Consider the following 16,462-nt stretch of genomic DNA (forward strand, 5'->3'; position numbering starts at 1 on the left):
GCACAGCATCCTTCTGCTAGGCTGTGCTAAGCTCAGGGGCCTCTAAACTGGCCCTTAAAGACCTAGGTCTCCACTCCTTGCCCAGATCCCCAGCCTCAGGGAGAAGGACTTGGGTTTAGGAGCCATGGCTTTTTCTTCCATCAGACTCCATTAAGAAAAAGTCAAGTTAAGCAGTTCATTAACATTTAAAATACTGTACAGTGTGTAAACCAAATATCCCCCTCCCCACAACAATCCCATGCTCTCAGCAGATGCTCTGGTGAGGAATACTGCTTTTGGTACTGTTTGCCTTCTCTTTCTCCTTCTTCTTCTTTAAGGGGTCCATCTCAAAACAGCGCCAGAGCCGCAGTGTTTCATCAGCAGCTGCTGAGGCCACTGTTCTACCATCAGGGCTCATGGTCAGGGTCAAGATTCTATCAGTATGACCTGAGGAGGAGAAAGAATGTGCAATCAGGGCTGAGCTGATCAGCACATGCACATTTACTCCTGTATGCTCCCATGAGCCCTGCCAGCTTGCATAGCTGTCTCCCCACTGGCTGTGGCAACATGATTTCAGACCCCAAGCACACACTTGGATCAATGGTATCTCTTCAACAGCCCCGTGGGCATGCTTCACTCCTAGCAGCATGGCCCTGGATACTGTCCTGTATCAGTGATGCTGCAGGCTCAAACCAAGGAGTGCAGCTGTCTTCAACCTCTAAAAGCCCCCCCACCCAGGCCCTGTCCACCTATAGTAGGAGTCTTAGTATCTGTAAGTAAATGAAAAGGGGGAAATATAGTAGGAGTCTTAGTAAAATATCTGTGGAGAGTTAGCTGAGAAAGGCCATACTGACATAATGCCGCTGGTTAAGCTGAAGGAGGAAAGTCAGCAGTCAGCAAGCTGAAAGGAGAGGTCAACAGTCAGTGACCTTGCAGCAACATGAGGATAGGGAGTAGAGATTATTCCTGAATATATCCTGAGAATATGTAGAAAGTATCAAAAGTAGAACCATAGGAATGCAGAAGTAGGCGTAGGTGCTGATATGTAACTGACCAATCCTGAGCTCAACTTTTGCAATATGTATGAAGCTCATTATGAACTGTATTTAACCTGCTGTACTGATCAATAAAATTGGGCCTGTGATGATCAAAATGATGTCCTGGTCTCCTTCCGTCGACAAATGGTGGAGAATGCGGGCAACGCTGAATCTCTGCCCTTTGTTCTCGGATTAAAAGAAAAAGGGGATTACGCCACGGTCGAGGAAGTTGGGTTTGGGTCCTTGCAGCCGGGACGGTGCCGGAATTTGAAGCACCCTTGATGTTCACAACGGTGACTCAAGCCAATACATGTCGCGGGACCCTGGAGAGCTGCAACAGGGCTGATTAATAGGTATGGATAGGCAAGCGGCATATGATTTATTCGCCGCGTATTTAGAACGGCGAGGAATAAAAGGGATAGATTTAAAAAAGGAATTACCAGGGTTATTAGCCTATGGCCATGCTAAGGGTACCTTTTCTAACCCTCATACAGTCCATGAGCTAGCAGAGTGGAAGAAGTTTGGGGAAATACTGTGGGATACAGTGTTAGACGATGATAAGTCAGCAAAGAAATTAGGAAAGTTATGGCGGGTGGTGTATAACACGTTACTTCAGCAGGTCTCTGAGAGAAAGGCAGCAGAAAGGGCGACAGAAGCTCATAAGAGGAATATAGGGTATGGTCATGAGGATGATCCCCTGGCACCTTCTGTAACTAAGATACTTATGCCTAAGGGTCCCCAGCAAAGTGGTGTGGAGGATTTTCCTATAGGCACAGTGGAACCGTCTGCACCTTTCCTGTCAGAGGGGGAGAGCGAGTCAGATGGTGGGGGTAAGAGCAAACCAGCTTTGCCTCCGCCACCAGCTTTAGGCGGGTCGGATGGTGGGGGTGGGAGCAAGCCAGCTTCGCCTCCGCCGCCAGCTTTGCCTCCGCCGCTTCCCCCGCGCGAGCCGGCTCCGCTCGAGCCAGCTCTGGTTTCACTGTCAGCTCCAGCGGAGGGGCCGCTTCCTCCGCGCGAGCCAGCCTCTGCTCCACTGCCTTCCCCGCGCGAAAACTCGGTGTCTGCACCGAAACGCCAGCAGCATAGCACCCTTAAAGAGTCAGATCCCATCCCAGGGGCACACCGTGACCCATGGGGGGAGATGGCTAAACAGAGGAGGGAAGCTTGGGCTGCTTTGGTGAAAGAAGTAATGCAAATGGGGGATGGTGAGGCGGTGGAAATAGCTTCTAGTCTTGCATGTCCAGTCACATACACACCACAGTATGATGCACAGACAAATATCTGTATTGTACATTGAATATCTGTATATAGGCCTTGCCCTGATAAGCCCTGGTTGTTTTTGATGGGCTGCAGCTGCAATGTCCTTAATTGGGCTGCAGCTGTAGCTAGTGAAGATAACTGGGATAAAAGGGGCTGGGCTTGGCCAGTGAAGCTGAGCTGACAAGGAGCCCTGATGAAGAAGGAGCAGCAAGCAGGAGAAGAAGTCGGAGCTGTGAAGAACTGCCCCCAATAAGTATCACCGAGAAGGTACGAGACTTTAGAAATATGATTGCGACAGTATGGGACTTTAAAAATGCAACAACAAGATAACAACATCCACCTACCTTACAGCTCTGCAACCTTGGTCATTTGTGGGATCTCAGCACCTCAGGATGAAGGTGCAGAGTGACCGAGACCACCCTTGGGGGGCTCGGGAGTCCTGGAATGTTGCCAGAAGTGTCTGGTGGCTGGACTTTGATCATACACAGGAGATGACATCTGTATGAGGACTGGGAGGATTTCACTGGGGTGAATGGTGAAGGGATAAGTTAGTTAGAGTATAAAACACAGGGTTTAGGATTTCTGTACAGGGGGGTCTAGAGAAGTAAGATGGAGGAATTGGGGCGTGTCCTGTCCTTCTTCTTCTTCTTCTTGGCCTCCATCTTCTGTGGTGATGGTGGCACTTTGGGATTGGTCTTTACTAGAAGTGCACCGGTTAATAAGGGTAGAAGGTATTGGGGAAAAATTATAAATATTGTACACCTAACTTCGGGTATAAAGATAAGTGACCGCCCCAGGGGCTGCGGAGTGTGCCCATGGCTGACTTGCTGTGCAGACCTCTGTTGGGCTGAAAGAAAATCTTTTAGATAAACAATTAATAAACACCGAGACCGAAACAAGATCAGAAGTCTCTCCTTGTCCTTTGAAGCGCCGGCCTGTCCAAGGCCACTCTGGGCCTTTCCAGGTCTTTGAAACAGCCGAGAAACCGACAAGTGGCGTTCACTGCGTGGGCTACTCCCCACCAACCCTTTCGGGGGGGGATCAGCCCTGAAGAGCTGAAAAGCAAAGAGGGCAACTCCAATCTAGGACGAGTTCCCAGGAGAGCACTGATAGCTCCTGAGGAGAGAAGCCTGAAGAAAAAAGAAGAAGAAAAAAAAAACAAACGGCCAGAAGAGTCTGCAAAAAACAGCAGTCACTGAGAATTACATCTCTCAGCTTCTGCCGAAGACAGTTCGTAGCAGAGCAGCCCGGATCGGAACCGGAAGGCGCCTCCGGATCCTTCTCCTGTGACCTGCTGGCCAGAGATTGGGAGACTTCGGACAGCTCTGACGACAGATTTGGTGAGAAGGTCAAAAAATAAGAATATGGAGGCTACACTCTCCCAGGAACAGCGGGAAATTTTGTCCGCCTTACAAGGCGTGGCTCAAGCATATACAGAAGGGATCCCAAAGAAAGAATTAAAACAGTTATTGTTGTGGGCAAGGCTTAACTACCCACTTGCCGAAACATGCCTGCTATTCAAAGTGGGGTTTTGGCAGGAAATCAACAGGCACTTATATTTCTTAGCGACACAAAAAGATGAGACGGCGTTAAAGCTGCTCTCGCCGGCAAGATTAATGCTGGAAGGCATATCAGCACAGTCGAAAAGACTGGGAGAGCAACGAAAAGTTGCGGCACCCTCATCGGAAGGGGGGGAGCAATGCTCCGGAAAAAAATTATCTCTGGCCTTAAGAAGCCAGGGGGAAAGGGCTCTCGAGGAAAGAGAGCAAGAAATAATATTAAAGCCCCCGGTCCCAAAACCCAGAAACCCCAGGAAACTCCTAAAACGTCCTGAAACTCTGGAGAGTACAGGGGAGTCAGGATCGGAAGGGGGGGTGAAGGAGGGAGAGAAGAGATCGGGGGGCACGCTTCCTCGCGGGGGACGCGGCGCGACTGTGACGGAGCGGGCGGGAAGCGCGAATGAAGAGATACAGGGAGACACGGGTGCAGACGCGGCTTTAGTCAGCGCAGCGCCTGGGGTGGCGGCCGCTTCGGTCGGCAGAATAGCCGAGACGCGGGTGGCGGGCAAAACTCGCAAGAACCGGGGGGAGGGACCACATACCAGCGCGGAGACGGTAAACACGGGCGGCGAATTGGGGGAAACTGCGCAGCGCCAAAGGGCCACAGTAGTGAGACGCGGGAGGCTCGCGGTTCTGACGTCAGACCCGGTGCGGAGGTCCGCTCGGATTTTGGAACACGCTCAGGGGCCGGTGGGGGATGGGTCGTACACACCGGCGGGAGGTGCTACGGACACAGCGTCAGAGGGGGAAGAGACAGAATCAGGGAAAGACCAAGGGGAGGAGACCTCGGAGGTGGAGCAAGAGGGAGAGAGTGACGTCAGCTCGGGAGAGACAGGGAGCGGCTTGGAGAGCACGCATGCGCAGAGAGCAGAGCGCGGGCGGGGGCGGGCCCAATCCCCTGTGACGTCTCGGGCGAGGAGGGGCCGTGCTTGGGACTCTACGTCCCCCGGCACCACACCCTCTCCAGAGCCAGTACCTTCGGATGAAACCCTCGGAGTCCCAGTCCCTTCCCTTCAAGGGAGACGTTCTGGTGCCCAAGCTCCATTTTCAGCTGAATTAAAAGCCAAGCAAACACGGTCTCAAGTGAGATCGCCGACACGGCAGCCGACCGGAAAAGGAAGTGCAGTCGAGCTCATTCCCTCATCCGAGCTTGGGGAGGCCGGTGACAGCGCCACCTAGTGTCAGGGGGGCAGAAGTGCACGACATGCCGGACCCGTTCGGCGGAGCCACAGCGCCATCTCGTGGCGAGGCTGCAACAATGCAGCAATTTTTTCCAACATTATATAAAAAGAAAAGCACTTTAAAGGAAACAATATTAACACAACAAAGAGATTATCCATCGACTTCGGGATTTCATGAAGGTGATGAAAGCTCATATGAAGAACAACTACTAGGAGAGGATGTCATAAGGATCACAGCATCGGAAGGTGTTCCGACATGGATGCTGTCAGCAGCAGAAGCAGCAAAAAGCTTCTTGCATTCAGTTGATGCAGCGAAAAAGAAATATCAACGGGATCCTCGAGTTTCCCTCTCGGATTTAGGAGCAAGGCCAAAAACCTCAAGGCGAGGAATGGGGCATGATGAATCACCAATAACATCCACGACACCATTATTCATGCAAATCCCAATGGAACCTCAAGAAGAAGAATTTCAAGAGCCAGTGAAAACGATGGACTGGAAACAAGTTAGAAAAGCATTAGCAAAGGAAAAGCATTTATTTCCAGGATCAGGAGATTTGACAATGCCAGTGGCATATGATGCCCAGGGGCAGAACCCAAGGTGGGAAAGGATGGGTCATGAGGTACTCAAAGAATTGGGGAAGGCAGCTCAAACCTTTGGGCTAGGTTCACAATACTTCAAACAGCTATTAAAAGGAACATTCACTACATATGACCTTACACCATTTGACATTCGAGGTATTGTGGCAATGATTCTTACTGACACGCAAAGTCTTGTCTGGGAAAAAAGATGGAGAAAATATCTTGCTGAATTACGGAACAGATATCAAGGTGGGCCAAATGCGAACCTCACAGAAGGGCAGTTAGCAGGAGATCCTCCAGATGACAACCCAAGGGAACAAGCAGTGCGGCTTCCACGAGGAGTGTTAAGTGACATCAAGGAAGCAGCGCGAAAGGCAATCTTACAAATCACACCGACAGGAGCTCCAGAAATCCCGTTCTCTTGCATCAGGCAAGGTCCCACAGAGCCATTTATGTCATTCATTGATCGACTCACGCAAGCCGTGGATCGACAGCTGGCGATGGAAGAAGCGAAGGGGCCTCTCTTAGAGAGCTTAGCTTTCGGCAATGCCAACCCGGATTGTCAACGGGTGATTAGCGCCATGCCAGGACGGCCATCCTTGGCAGAGATGGTGGAGGCATGCAGCAAGGTGGGGACACCTCAGCATGTTGCATCAATCGTGAAGAGTGAACTAAGAGAGGAATGGGAAGAACAGTTAAAGGGACATTCAGAAAGGCAGACAGAGAACAAGACACTGGAAAAGATGCTCGAAAAAATACTGCAACAGCAGGATGAGAACATCAACAAAGTCCTTGCGACGATGCAGAAAAAGAACAACCCCCCAAGAGGACAATGCTACAAATGTGGGGAGTTTGGCCACGTGAAAAGAAATTGTCCACGGACACATACACCAGCGCCAGCACAGAAGGCGGAGAGGCCAGTTTGTGCGCGGTGCGGAAGGGGAAGACATTCAGCGAAAGAATGTTATTCCCAGACAGACGTGGACGGAAACCTGCTACCGCATCCGGGAAACAGGAAGCGGAGCGCGCCCGTAAGCCAGCGCGCCCAGACACAAATACTGGCGGTGTCACAAGAGCAGACAGGGCAGTTGTCAGCGAGCGACATGCAGATGCCCTCAGCAAAACCCTCAGTCGGTTCCACAGTGACCCAGACCTCCTCCCACCAGGGGCACAGTGTGCACTGGCAGCTTTGAGACTAGTATGCTTCTTAGATGATAGTCATGCGGAGATACCAATGGGTATCCGCGGGGACTCCTATAAGAAGCAAGATTTCCTGATAATTGGACAAGATAAGTGCAGTATTCTTGGACTCATTGTATATCCAACAGTCATCTCAGCGGACAAAAATACAGAATTAACAGTCTTGGCAAGAGCGCTTCATCCACCATTGACTGTACCAGAAAATACTGTGGTTGCGAGAGCTTTCGCGTTGCCGCCACACGCAATTGGAGAGGTCATGTCAATCTTCGACGAAGAAGGTTTCCCTATGAAAGAACATGTTGAAGTACATACAACATGGGTGAAACACATAGGTCGAGACCGACCCACGCTCATGTGCTAATTGACATGTGGGGACAGGACAATAGCGATCAGAGGTATGCTCGACACAGGGGTGGATGTAACGGTAATCTCGTACATCTTCTGGCCACGCAGTTGGAGCTTAGTCGCGCCAATGGGTTCTCTCTCAGGCATAGGGGGAGCATCTCTGTGTCTGCAAAGTGAGAATTCTGTCGTTGTCACGGGACCAGGAGACAAGGCGGCGATCATTCGTCCTTTTGTCGTCCAAAAGCCGATCACAGTTTGGGGTCGGGACCTTTTGGCACAATGGGGTGCAAAGATCAAAGTGGATTTTTAATAGGGGTCACTGCAGCACTCGCCACACTGAAGCTGACATGGAAAACAGATGATCCAGTTTGGGTGGATCAGTGGCCCCTTGAACGGAGAAAATTGAGTGCTTTGAAAGACCTGGTCCAAGAACAATTGCAGAAGGGACACATCTGGCCAACAGACAGCCCTTGGAATTCTCCGGTTTTTGTCATCAAGAAAAAACTGTTGGGCAAATGGAGATTGTTACACGATCTCAGGAAGATCAACGAAGTCATAGAAGACATGCGACCGCTTCAGTTGGGACTTCCATCTGTTTCAATGATTCCCAGAGATTGGCAGCTTGTGGTCATTGACCTCAAGGATTGTTTTTTCAGTATTCCACTCCATCCAGATGATGCTCCGAGATTTGCCTTTTCAGTTCCGAGTATCAACAGGGAAACGCCTCTGCAGCGGTACCATTGGGTCGTTCTTCCACAAGGACTGAAAAATTCTCCAACGATCTGTCAATGGTACGTGGCACGAGCTTTGGCACCAGCGCGGAAGAAATTCCCGAAAGTGAAGATCATTCATTACATGGATGATTTGCTCATTGCAGCATCAACTCGACAGGAGCTGCAAGAAGCTCGTGACTGTGTGATTGCAGAGGTGCAAAAGGCAGGTCTGGAAATTAGCATTTCGAAGATTCAAGAGGTTGCACCTTGGAAATATCTAGGGTGGAAGATTTCAGAAAGAACCATAAAACCTCAAAAAATGGAAATCAGCACCAAGGTCAGCAATTTGCATGATCTGCAACAGCTTTTAGGAGAAATCAACTGGATGAGGCCAATCTTGGGAATCACAAACAGCGACATCCCAGCGCTGCTCGATCTTTTGAGAGGAGACACAGACATTCGGTCTCCCAGGACGCTCACGCCTGAAGCAAAAAAGGAGTTGGAGAACGTCGCAGACGCGATACAGAAAAGGCAGGCACATCGATTTGTTCCAACGTTGCCTTTTCAGTTGGCAGTGCTGGGGAAGAAAACACAGTTCCATGGTCTGATCTTCCAATGGGACGAATCGCAGAAGGACTCTTTAATAATCATAGAGTGGATTTTCCTACCACACAGGCCCGCAAAAACAATTCTTACAGATTTAGAGATGGCAGCACAAATCATCATAAAGGCGAGAACAAGGCTGCTGACAATGGCAGGAAGAGAATTCTCAGTCATCAGATTACCTTTGAAGTGAGACTATTTCGATTGGGCAATGCAACAATCGAAAGACCTATTGATCGCGTTGCTGGCGTTCCCAGGAACTTGTACAGTCCACTTTCCGAGACACAGAATACTGCAATCGCAAATATGTTACAAAGCGAAACCAAGAATAAGCGAAGAACCGTTGGACGGGATCATAGTGTTCACTGATGGCTCAGGGAAGACACACAAGTCAGTGATCACGTGGAGGAACTCAACGACATGGGATTGGGAATCAGATGTAAAAACAGTTCAGGGCTCTCGACAGATTGTGGAGTTGGCAGCCGTTGTCCGAGCATTTCAGTTGTTCGAACAACCTCTCAATCTGGCGACAGACTCCGCATATGTTGTGGGTGTGGTCAAGAGATTGGAAGGTTCACTCTTGAAAGAAGTCAGTAATGCGGTTTTATACTCATATCTGACAAGTTTGAAAATACTGCTAGAGAGCAGGGAGAGAAAGTATTTTATCACACACATTAGAGCGCACACAACACTTCCGGGGTTTTTAGCGGAAGGGAATGCTCGGGCGGACAGGTTGACAATGCCCATTTCGCAAACACTGCCGGACATTTTTGAGCAGGCAAGATTAAGTCATGCGTTCTTTCATCAGAATGCGCAAGGGCTAATGGAATCCTTTCGTCTCACAAAGAGTCAGGCGAGGGAAATCATTAGTGCCTGTCCAGACTGTCAGCTTGTGCAGCCACTTTCCTCTACCGGAGCCATCAATCTGCGGGGGCTGCAAAGTCTTCAGCTGTGGCAAGCTGATGTCACAAAATATCCATCTTTTGGGAGGCTCAAAAATGTTCATGTTTCTGTGGATACATTCTCAGGGGCAGTCTTTGTTTCAGCACATGCAGGGGAAACAGCAGACCATGCTTGCCGACATTTCCTGCAAGCATTTGCAGCGTTAGGTGTGCCTCAAGAGATAAAAACAGATAATGGGCCAATGTATACAGGCAGGGTGCTTGACAGATTCTTGAAAAGGTGGGGTGTCAGACACACGTTTGGTATTCCACATTCGCCCACAAGTCAGGCGATCATTGAAAAAACACATCACACCCTGAAATCCCTTCTGGACAGGCAAAGAAGGGGCGAGCCAGAGGCAACATCTCACATGAAATTAAATAAGGCACTGTATGTTTTGAATTTCCTAAATAGCTCATCCTCAGAACCCAATCCACCGATCATGAGACATTTCTTAAACAGCACACAGGCAAAGCTAAGGGAAAATCCTTTAGTTTTGATCAGAAACCCAGAGACAGGACAAATAGAAGGTCCTTTCAAGCTAATCACTTGGGGCAAGGGTTTCGCTTGTATCTTCACGGATCGAGGTCTGAAGTGGGTGTCGGCGCGGCACGTGAAGCCATTCCGAATGCGAGAACACGAGAACGTTGATCCAAGAAACAAAGAGACGAGTACTCAGACGGAGGTCGAGACTCAGACTGCACAGAACGATTCAAAAGAAAAATAAGAAGAGGCTAAAGACGTTGGGGAAATTTTTCTCTAGAGTCTTGAATGAAAAGTAGAACAATGATTCCACGCAGAAGCAGAGTTGTGGTTTTCATGATGCTTATGTGCATCATTCTTTCATTCATTGCAGTAAGCAATGGGGGTAATATACCTATTAGTCAGGAAAAGCAAAATGTGTGGTAGAATTCTTTGACATCTCTCCCATTTGGAGAGGAATTTTAAGGGTAGAGTTCTTTGACATCTCTCCCATTTGGAGAGGAATTTTAAGGGTAGGATTCTATGTTTTAATAATTCTACTAGTCCTCATACTTGTTATCCCATGCATATTTGCATGTTTAAAACACGCTATGAATCGGATAGCGAAAGAAGTTTTCCTAGTGCAAACAGAAGGAGGAGATGTGGGATCTCAGCACCTCAGGATGAAGGTGCAGAGTGACCGAGACCACCCTTGGGGGGCTCGGGAGTCCTGGAATGTTGCCAGAAGTGTCTGGTGGCTGGACTTTGATCATACACAGGAGATGACATCTGTATGAGGACTGGGAGGATTTCACTGGGGTGAATGGTGAAGGGATAAGTTAGTTAGAGTATAAAACACAGGGTTTAGGATTTCTGTACAGGGGGGTCTAGAGAAGTAAGATGGAGGAATTGGGGCGTGTCCTGTCCTTCTTCTTCTTCTTCTTGGCCTCCATCTTCTGTGGTGATGGTGGCACTTTGGGATTGGTCTTTACTAGAAGTGCACCGGTTAATAAGGGTAGAAGGTATTGGGGAAAAATTATAAATATTGTACACCTAACTTCGGGTATAAAGATAAGTGACCGCCCCAGGGGCTGCGGAGTGTGCCCATGGCTGACTTGCTGTGCAGACCTCTGTTGGGCTGAAAGAAAATCTTTTAGATAAACAATTAATAAACACCGAGACCGAAACAAGATCAGAAGTCTCTCCTTGTCCTTTGAAGCGCCGGCCTGTCCAAGGCCACTCTGGGCCTTTCCAGGTCTTTAAAACAGCCGAGAAACCGACAGTCATTATTGGATACTTCCATATAACCAGCTGATTCTGTGCAAAGCCATGGCCTGAAATGAGCTCCTTGTAGTTTGTTGACCATAGGATAGAAGAGACCTGCAACGAGGCAGTAACCCAGGTTAGACAAGGTGCTTGTGCTGATGCTCACCACTTGGAGGCGAGCATGGTCCCCCTCCTTCCCTGTGCCTCTGGGCCTGAGGAGCCAGCAGCTCTGTGTAGGTGGGCTGCCAGAAGGTGTTTGTCTCCAAGCTGATGTTCAGCTCTCACCTGGGAACGGGTATCAACAGCACTGAGGCAGGCGCCAGAACACATGTTCCAGATGCGGATATGTCTGTCTCTAGTACCACCTGCAGTGGCTAGAACATTCATCTGCCATGGGCACCATGCCACAGCCTGAGAGAGGAGAGTTCATTTTAAAACATACAAGAGACAACCTGCACCCAGCCAGTGCTGCCTGCCTGCCTTGCACACACATATCCGCCCGTGGTAGCTCTGTGCTCACCTTGACAGCACCCTGGTGCTGAGTGAAGGTCTGTACAGGAGCAGAGTCTCCATCCCCACCTTGGGTGCATGGCCAGACGTTCGCCAGATTGTCATTGCCACCACTGGCCAGGTAGCAGCCATCTAGAGACCATTTGAGTCCGCACACCTCGTGTGTGTGGCCAGCAAGGGCGGCCACGTGATGCTCAGCCACTCGGACATTGTGGTGATGGATGTGCCCAGTCCGTGCACCACTGCAGAGAGAAGAGAAGGCTTGCAGGGTCAGGCTGCACATTTTCACCCAAATCCATTTTTGTTGTTGCAAGACTGCTATACCTGCCACTGGGTTTCAACCAGTGTTACCAGCAACACAGGTCTGTTGGTGTGAGTGAAACACCCACACAAGCTCTTTACAACTTCAGCACAAATTGCAATAGAGGAAAGAGGCCTTCTCCTCACAGCCCCAACAGGTAAGGCTGAGTAAGAATCCCAAGCCAGGACAAACTTCTCTCTGCCATCCCTAACCCATGCCACACATAGATTGAGGGATAGGAGTTTGCAACAACTGGAAACTGCCCTTGACCCACTGCTTTACCTGGAGAGGATGCAGCTGTTCCAGCTGAGGGTTCCCACACAGGCACAATGGCTGGTCATGGTTCAGAGATGTTTCTGCTGCTCAACGTCCCATAGCTGGAGAGGCAAAGCAAAAAGTTCTTCAGAAGAAACCCAATCCTGTTTCTATGCCCTAGGAACCTCACTGCAAAGGCTCTGGCATTCAGCTTTCTCAGTAAGGGAACAGAGAAAGTGTGTATCTCATGACTATAGCACAGAAGGTAACGCTACTTATCAGAAAACCCCCAAACCAAACCCTGCCTTGCACACTGGGCAGTTCCACCCCACACCAGGGAAGACAAGTCAGGTGCATGGTATCCTTCCTCTGCCAGCCAAGGTTTTGTCCCCAGTCCTGTCAATCCCTAGAAAACACCTCTAGTTTTACTCTTGCATTCACCTGAACCTCAGCACTACTTGTGCCAACAGCAAGGTAGTCTCCATCTTTAATCCATGACACAGAGGAAATGTAAACATCTGGATGCTCCATCTGCAGCAGGGGGATAATCTCCCTAGTAGTGTGATTCCACAGATAAACAGTGTCATCCAGAACCACTGCCAGGAAGTTCTGGGAGCTCCAGTCTATGAGATTCAGATCTACACTTTGAAAGAGCAATGCAGGTCACACCATGCTTGGCTAGAGAGCCCTGCCCTTCACCCGTGCTGATGCAGCAGGTGCGGGTGCACATGTGCACACACACACATGCAGGTGAGGGGCAGCCTTCTGAGTGTCACTATGCCCAGCTGCTGGGGCCAGGTACCCTGCTCCAAGGCATCTACACTGTGCCCTAGACCACTGTCCCGCTAAGGCCACACAGGGACACTCCAGAAGTGGTCTGTGCTAGCCTGGGTACACAAAATAATACAGACAGCCCAGTTACAGTGTCCTAGGAACAGCAATCCAGTGCAGAATGTTCTGGATGCCCAGCACTCAACCCTGTAGCCTACTTACAGTAGTCGTTGAACATCTCTGGTGCATCCAAGACCCGTTCTGGCTTTGAGGGAACATTTCTGCTCTTCTTCCTGCTGGATCCAGGTGCCATTTTCTGACTGTAGAGAACTTTCAGGTTATTCTGATAGCCTGTGTGCAGGGGAACAGGTTTCTTAACCTGAGTTAGTTTCCTCCCAGCTGAGTGCTGCTCACCCACCTAGGAATCCCTTGGAGTGAAAATGAAGTTGTAAGAGAAACACTCACAAGCCTGCAGTGCACTAAAATCACTGCCAGTACAAACTGCTGAACAGGGGTGAGCTACAATTTCATCATTCATGGAAACAAATTTAACAAACACTTGGGTTTTTGAATCCCATTATATTTAGTTGCAGTTTAAGCTAGAAAGTGCAGAGAGTTTGGTGCTCTTATAGACTTCATGAAGGTTTGGAACCTGCAGTACAGGTGACTGTCACCGACATCTTTTCATAAAAATCCTTTCTTTAGGATTTTTCTCCCTTCTGAGAAGCTGTGGCCTCAGCAACAAAATGTAAACAATGATTATCTGCTGCTGTGGAATGCAACAGGTGGATGTGTGATTGGTCTGGGTGAATGTTTGGATTTACTGACCACTCACAGCAGAGCTGGGTCTCACCCTCTGCTGAGACACAGCCCTTTGTTTATTCATTCATTTTCTATTCTTAGCTTAGCTAGCTTCTGAGAACTTTCCTTCCATTTCTTTTAGTATAGTAGCAATGTAATATATATCATAAAATAATAAATCAAGCCTTCTGAACATGAGGTCAAGATTCTCATCTCTCTCTCCACCCTGAAGACCCTTGCAAGCCCTGTAACAGGTGACCAACTGGCAGTCATAGCACCTCTCCTAAATAAATTCACTGTAACTGTTATGCCCTCCCTCGACCTCAGGAACCTTAAGAAAGGAGACTCCAGCCTGTACAGCTCTCAGAAACCAGTTGATTTCTCCTGTGACCACACACAGAGCCTCTGTGTTGCTGTTCCCCTGACCTGATCTCTCCTGCTGATTCAGCTCACACAGACCCTGTATCACACCTTCTGGAGCATTCTGTGGTTTTCCTCTGAGGTGGAGGATCTTTGCCTCTTCTACATCAAAACCATTCAGATGCACTGCCCAGGCTTTCTGTTGCTCCTACAGAGACAAATCACCCTCAGTGCAATGCATTGAAAACAATTCCCACCCTGCAATTTAAACAGACACCTAAGTCCCCTTCTCTTAGAATCTGAAGATGTTTGCCTGTGCTGCAAGGGTCAGTCACACAGAGGCAGGTCAAAGCAATTTTTCCTCAGACTTTCATACATCATCCTGCTCACATTTTCACACAATGGCAAATTCAGTGTTATTGCCAGTGGGAAAAGCCACAGCCACAAAGCGACCAAATTCTTCATAAACAGATTTCAGAACACAGTGTAAAACATTCCAGAAGTGTTCCTGGTGGAGACATTGTCCTAGAATAGCTACCACCAGCAGTTTCACTTTGCATAGGCTTACAGCGTTGTGTTTTTGTTGCCTGCTACATTTTAACACCTCATTAGTCAAAAGCTAAATTTTGCTTCCAGAAGCAGCATAGGCTTAGAGTGCATGGCAGTCTCTACAGCTTCAGTCTCATCCTAGGCTCCTGAAGCCCAGAGCTGCAAGTAGTGATGGCTGGGACTTGTCAGTCCCGTGTGCCAACTTGATAGAACCTATAGTTTACTGCTCTGTAAAGGGGCAGGAAGGAGTAGCGGTTGTTGAAGTAATTGTAACTTAGCACCATGCTCACCTTCTTGGTAGGGGAATCCTCAGCAGGGTCATTCTCTTTGGTTAGGAGGAAATTTGCCATCTCCATCTGCATAGTGCTGCGGTTGGGAATGTAGCAATCCCCCCCAGCCTTTTTGGGGGTGCTTTGAATTTTGGATCAAGATTTACCTGCATTCACATATGAAAATATTGTCTTACAGCTACTTAACAGCCTGTATTAGAGCTTTCATGGGAGTAAACCCAACACTCTTCCACATCACACCCACCAGACAAGTAGGACTAGTGCAACAATTCCAGAGTCCAGAGATAAGGGGAAGATACAGAAACGCTCACAGGATGTAAAGCTGTCAGCTGACAGTCCTGCCCACACTCGTCCTAGCATACAGCTGTGTGCCAGCAAGGCTCAGCTGGGCGAACAGCAGCTGGCCAGCCCCAGTGCTCAGAGCTCTGCCCCTCATGCTGGCAAGGAGGTGGGTGGCTGTCAGGAGCACAGCCCACCTCCTCCTGCCTGAGCAGCAGCCGGTAGGGCAGCGTGGCAGGGAGCCCAGAGCCCCATGGCTACGGACAGGCAGCCTGGGCCAGGCTCCCGCACTCAACCTCTGCCGCTGGTGGCCGGTGCTCACCGGGTGTCTTGGATGGCGTCTTGCTGGAGCTGTGGGAGCGACTGGCCAGCTTCACGGGCGACACGCCGACGGGGCTGGGCCCAGGGCCGCTCTCCTTGGCCTTGCGCTGCCATCGCGCGGGCGACGCGTTCGGGATCAGCGTGTCCAGCTTCAGCAGCCCGTGCAGGTCTGCCTCGAACAGGAACTGCACCATGGTCTTGCGGGCAGGCAGCGTTTGCCGTACCCACCGGCCAGGCTAAGCCTACTCCGACAGCCCCGCCGGCCTCCCCACCACCGGACCATGCAAGCGCTCCGGCCGCTCCTCCCCGCCAACGCACACCCCCACTCTCCCCAGCCGCTCCTCGGGACACTCCGTCAGCCGATACGCCCTCCCTCCGCTCCTCGGGGGTCCTTGATCAGCCGGCACCCCTTCCAGCTGCTCTCTGGGGCTCTCTCGGATAAGCGACATTCTCCCTTCCCCTGCCTTTCAAGGCCAATCTCGTCCCTGCTCTTTCTCTTCCCAACTGTGATATCCTATGCCCTGTGCCCCTGGGGCTGCTCTTGGCCAGGCAGCCTCAGTGGGAGCCAGCACTGGCTGCAGCCCCAGCGGGCCCCCCAGGACAAGGCCCAGCAATTAGGAGGCCAGTGAAAGCTCTGGGCAGCAGCAGAACCCTCAGCAGAGTTCTTTGGACAATCATGGACTGGCCACACCTACACTGCAGCCTCACTGGGAATGTTTCCTATGTAGAGTAGACTTTCAAAAAAAGCTGTTTGAGGGAAAGGTGAACTAAACACTCACTGTCTTCTCTTCAAGTAAGTCCAAATTTGGACAGGGTATAAGATGAAGATCAGCTCCAAAACAAGCAGGCCTGCCAGGAAGCCCAGCCAGCAGCCTGTTCCCTTACAGAAACCCTTTCCA

At 49.9% G+C, this 16,462-nt stretch overlaps 1 pseudogene; it reads right to left on the bottom strand.

Moving 5' to 3' along the window:
- Positions 1 to 244: 244 nt before the first annotated feature.
- Positions 245 to 15,757, bottom strand: LOC134432882 (cell division cycle protein 20 homolog; annotated as a pseudogene).
- Positions 15,758 to 16,462: the final 705 nt, after the last annotated feature.

This window comes from Melospiza melodia (genome assembly GCF_035770615.1).
Source record: "Melospiza melodia melodia isolate bMelMel2 chromosome 7 unlocalized genomic scaffold, bMelMel2.pri SUPER_7_unloc_1, whole genome shotgun sequence".
NCBI classification, from domain to species: domain Eukaryota; kingdom Metazoa; phylum Chordata; class Aves; order Passeriformes; family Passerellidae; genus Melospiza; species Melospiza melodia.